Consider the following 5,349-nt stretch of genomic DNA (forward strand, 5'->3'; position numbering starts at 1 on the left):
CCGAGTCGCCCTGGGGAGGACGACGCGGGGGCCTTACACGTGTGATCAGTGTGTGTTGCATGGCGACATCAAACCCAACAACATCCTCCTCGACTCATCGCGCAGCACCAAGTTAGGGGATTTCGGGCTGGCGAGGCTTGTGGAGCATGGAGCCGGGCCGCGGACCACACAGATCGTCATGGGCACCGCAGGGTACATATATAGACCCGGAGTTCATCCGCACACGCCGGCCGACCACCCACCCAATCCGACATCTACAGCTTCGGCATGGTTCTGCTGGAGATTGTGTCCGGCCGGCGGCCGGTCATGGACATGGACGCGGAGCTACCAGCCGCAGCAGCTGACAAAGTGTCCATCCCGCTGCTCGAGTGGGTTTGGGACCTGTACGAGAAGAGTGCCATCGTCGAGGCATTGGACGAAAGGCTAAACGGAGACGAGCAGCTCGGAGACGGCCATGATGGGAAGTGGCAGGTGCACCGTGCGCTGGTCGTCGGGCTCTGGTGCACGCACCCCGACCCGAGCGCGCGGCCGTCCGCCGTGCGGTTCATGAACGTCTTGCAGTCAAAGGAAGTCACACTGCCGACCCTGTCACGGCCGAGGCCGTCGTCCTATATTTTCCGTGGATCACATGGCTACAATGTGTCGTCCTCGTCGGCCAATGTTTGCAGCGATGTGTCTTGGGCCAGCAGTGGCAGATGAACAAACATACTTTACTGGGCCAGTTACGTGACAAAAGTCTCAACAGTTTACCAGCTGATTGAAGACCCCGGCCATTCTCCATATAAAACTGTTTATAATTGATTTTTGAATTCAAATTCTTTCAAAATAGATACACATAGCACTTGAACTTATATTTGCCAAAAAAGAGCTTCTAGCTCAGTGGCGACTGCTGGCTTGTCTATTTTTCACGTTTTGTACTTATGTATTCCGAAATACATGGTAACCGGGGTAAATCTTGAAATTTCATGCGGTAACCAAAACCCTCATAAGGAAGATCGATTATCCAATATCCAGGGCTTTCTGTTTTCCTGATTAATTTCAACGGAATCTAAAACTCCAATTGAAGTGGACGCGTGAGGAAGTTTCGAGCATCTATTCAAAGACTGCTGGAACGAGTAAAAGTATGCGTGACAATGACTGAACTGGAGCGAAGCTGGCTAAAAACTTGCACATGTCAGTTTCAGAGTTTGATTTATCCTTGCAACTTGCAAAGGCCTGTACGCTACTAATCCTACCAAACTTGTGGTCGAGACATGCTATGCAGATATCTTCTTGTAATGGAGGTCAAAGTTTGAGACAATTCAACGGTGTCCTGGCTATCGGCCCCGTTGTTTCTTACCGGGACTCCTATGGCCCATGGCGTACAGGATGTGCGTGACGGCGTAGTCGCCCGACGGGAGCTGCAGGAGTGGCGTGTTGCGGCGGCATTCAAGGTGGAGGCTGTTGGCTTTTGATCGCTAGACCAAATTGCCCAGGAGCTACACAACGATGTGCAAAGCTAGCTAGACAAGCTAGCAAGCAGCTTGATCGATTCTGCCAGTACGTGCACGTCTCGCCGCGGACGTACGTACAAACAAAACCGAGCTGGCTCGTACGTGTGTGTAGCCGGCGACTCCCGATGTAAACTAGCGACGAAACTGGACAGAGGAAAAATCTTTTGGTGATAGCTACAGGGAATTGTCGCTCCTGGCTCTTTTCTCTTTATTGCTATTTTCGTTGTGTGTTACAAGGGCTGGGGGTAGACGCACATATATATATATATGCTAAGCGTAGCCTACTGCTAATCCTACTCGCTGTAGTACTGCTAATCCTACTCGGTTTGCAATACTGACCAAACTAGGACACACATGCACGTGCCGTGCAATCTTGGATTCGTGCTTAACTCTAACAGAGGCGGGGTGGGCTGTTGGTGGCGTGGAAGGCTAGCTGGGGTTCGTCGTGCGCTCTGGTCTGTGTTGGCGGCGCCTGGATGGGGCTCTGCCCAGTTTGGGATCGATGGATCCATGGTAGGATCGCAGGGTGGTGCGGGCATGTGCGAGGGCGGCGCCGGTGGCTGTGCTCCGATAGGCGGCGTTAGGTGGTGGTGGCCATCCTTCCTCTCCTCGGTTTGACTTAGGCTCGTGCTCAGGTGGACCAGAGGCATGCAATGTTGTTGCTCCGGTCCGAGAGGTGCTTGCGGGCGGCGAGATGTCTCTCTTCGCGGGCATGGTGGTTAGTGGCGGCGTTACCCGGGGAATTGTTTTAAATATGTGCAGCATATAAGTAATACAGTACTAATGTATGAGGAATATTAACAAAAAACTAGCATAAGTAATATATGAGGAATATTAACAAAAAACTAATCAAGATTTGTTTTGACTACATCTTCCTCTAGATTTTAAATTTATATTGCAAAAACAAAATAGGAAAATAACCAAACAACCCATAAGATCAAAAACTTAAATTGTTAACAAATATCTAATGTGATACGAAATTCATCAATATTAAAAGTATGTGAGAAGCTAACTATAGCAAGAACGGTAATTTGGTGAACCTTTTTTCAATAAATGAAGCACAAAATTTAGATCTAAATACCTATATCCATAATTTTGTTGCGGACCCTTACTCTCTATGCAGCATAGTAGTTTTAGTTTTCCAACTCTCATACATCTATTTCTATTTTCATCCCTCAACCACTATTTTTATATAGAAGTCTTAAATCCATAAATGCCATCAGATTTGGTTTGGTTTGTTCTTTAGAGTTAATAAATACTAGCCCGTGCATCGAGCGGGCCACTTTGCTAGTTCACATAATAGTAGTGTATAATACTGCCTTCATAGTGCCTACTCTAACCCCCTCATTTTGGAGCCTTGGGCGGTGCGTCGGTGCAGCGCTTTTATAGACGTACACTTTTCACCAGATGGAGGGAGTAGTATCATAGACGTTCTGCTCTGGTGAGAAGGTGATCTGTCATTTTTTCTTTCGGTAGCTGCTATGGTGGTGCCGGAGGCAGGTGATGGGCGTTGGTGTCAAGCTCAGAGACGTTCTGTTGTCTTTTCAGTTTTGTCATGTCGGTCTTTATGTGACTTGTACTTTAATTTTTATGATATAAATGAGACACATATTACCATGCAAAAAAAGAGTCAATTACATCGGTGGTGCCAAAACTTGGCGTAAACGGTCACTTTGGTGCTAGAACTTGCGGCATACATTAAAGTGGTGTAAAAACTTGGCTTCAACTTGCAAATACGGTGCAACCCTCGTTTGTATACGGCTGTGACGCTGATGAGGCATGACAGCGTGGCATAAGGCCCACCGTAAGTGACTGCATGGTGAAAACTGGAAGTGTGGCGTGCTATTTTTGCAAAATACATGGGTTTTTTTCTCACGAAAAGGCCCTGTCAGGTGTGTGGCATCCAATCGGTCCCACTTGTTACTGAAACATCACAAATTTATTCGAATGAAAAATATGCCGCCAATGGATTCGTACCGGCGAACTCGGTCTAAACTGGGTACGTAGCCCACAACATGACATAGAAAGCATACACACATTTTATATCTTGGAACTAACATAACTCAAGAATTTTTAATCCTAAAAAGGGTTACGCCCATAGGGTTTCGAGCCAGCTACCAAAGTAAAACAATTAGGAGGGCGTGCCACTGCAACAATGTACTCTCATGTGTAAATATAATTGTTACAGTTTATGTCTATAACAGTACCTTCTCCTGGGCTACAATTTATGTTATTCTTTCACTTTTCAAAAGTTGTAAAGAAATGTAAATTGTAATTGTAAATAATATACGTATAAATAAAATATATTAGACTAAAACAATGCTCATCTATTAATTTTTAAAAATCCATCAAATTGAATTATGAATTAATTGTATAATTACAAAGTTTTTGCATATTAAATAAAATATCAAAGTAATTTACAAAATATGTGTACCTAAAAAATTATTATATCAGTTCAAAAAATTTACAATTTTTTAATAAAATATGTGTACCTAAAATTGTGCAAGCTTTAATGTTTTTATTTTTTTAAAGTGTTCATGCATTTTAATAAACTTTGTGTGTCTTCTAAAAACAGGTTATGTATTTTTAAATCAATATAAATATGTGGTTAAAAAATTAGCCTAGTATGCCTCGGACTGCAGGTTCTCAAATGAATACGTAGTTACAATTATATGTACAATTACAGTTTACAGTTTTCAGGCTAAAAATAAGAAAAGAAAAGAAAAACTAACATGTTTAAAATGAACCGCACTAACTGCAGTCTGTTTAGGCCAGCGGACGTACTGTCTTTTTTTTGCGGGTGAGCGGGGGTACTGTTGTAGACATAAAGGTTAACAATCCTATATTAAGGCATGAAATGGCATTTGTTGTATATTTGCTAGGTCCTCCTCGTGGTAATTGTCAGGTCGCTGGTACGAAATCCCATGGCAGTATCTTTTTTATTTGAATGAAAATTCTTATTTTACGTTATTTGGCGAAGATACAAAGACTGATTATGCTTATAGAACATCAGTTGTTAATTGGTGTGTTTCCTAGCCACGCTCTCGGTTGACAATAGGTCACCGGTTCGAATCCTTGCCTGGCTTCTATTTTTCTTTCTAATATTAATAAAATTTGTGATGTTTGGCTGACAGGTGGGACCACCTGATGCCACACATATAATTTCTAGGTACACTTGACAGGGGCCTTTACCTGAGAAAAAACGAAAAATAAAAAAATTGAGGTTTTTTGGAAAAAGAAAACACACGCCCAATCTGCACCATATGGTCACTGACAGCGGGCCCTACGCCATGCAGTCATGCCTCGTCAGCTTCGCCGGCGTATACAAATGAGATTTGCACCATATTTGTGCGTTTAATCTAAGTTTTTGCACCATTTTAATGTACACTACAAGTTCTAGCACTAAAGTGACCGTTTACGCCAAGTTATAGCACCACCGGTATAATTGATTCCAAAAAAAGTATCATAGATGATCATATTTATTGTCATGCATGACACAAAATAGCATAGCATTTAACATGATACAATATCTACCTATGTTACTCTAACCCCCTCTCTTTTCTTTAATTCTCTGACACATCAACATGTTTGCTATTCCCGAGTGCATGATACCGGCTAAGTTACCACCACTATGGCCAGCCTCAGGCAGCCGTGAAACAAGGTTGGGACGCCGACGCCGCCTCTACCTCCACTACCATAGATAGCTCCGAGGAACAAAGGAGACAGCTCCACACATGCCTCCACCTCCGTCTTCGAGCGGATGGAGCTCCAACCACCGCTCCGCGGTACGGTGAGCATGAAGTACATCCCGGTGATCCGCCACTACCCGCGGGCAGCGAGTTCAAGCGGATTGGAT

The 5,349-nt window shown here is 44.0% G+C and overlaps 1 pseudogene; it reads left to right on the top strand.

Moving 5' to 3' along the window:
• Positions 1-1,704, top strand: part of LOC123169253 (L-type lectin-domain containing receptor kinase IX.1-like) — a 4,795-nt pseudogene extending 3,091 nt beyond the window's left edge.
• The last annotated feature ends 3,645 nt before the right edge of the window (positions 1,705-5,349 follow it).

The sequence above is a fragment of the Triticum aestivum genome, chromosome 7D (assembly GCF_018294505.1).
Source record: "Triticum aestivum cultivar Chinese Spring chromosome 7D, IWGSC CS RefSeq v2.1, whole genome shotgun sequence".
Classification (NCBI taxonomy): domain Eukaryota; kingdom Viridiplantae; phylum Streptophyta; class Magnoliopsida; order Poales; family Poaceae; genus Triticum; species Triticum aestivum.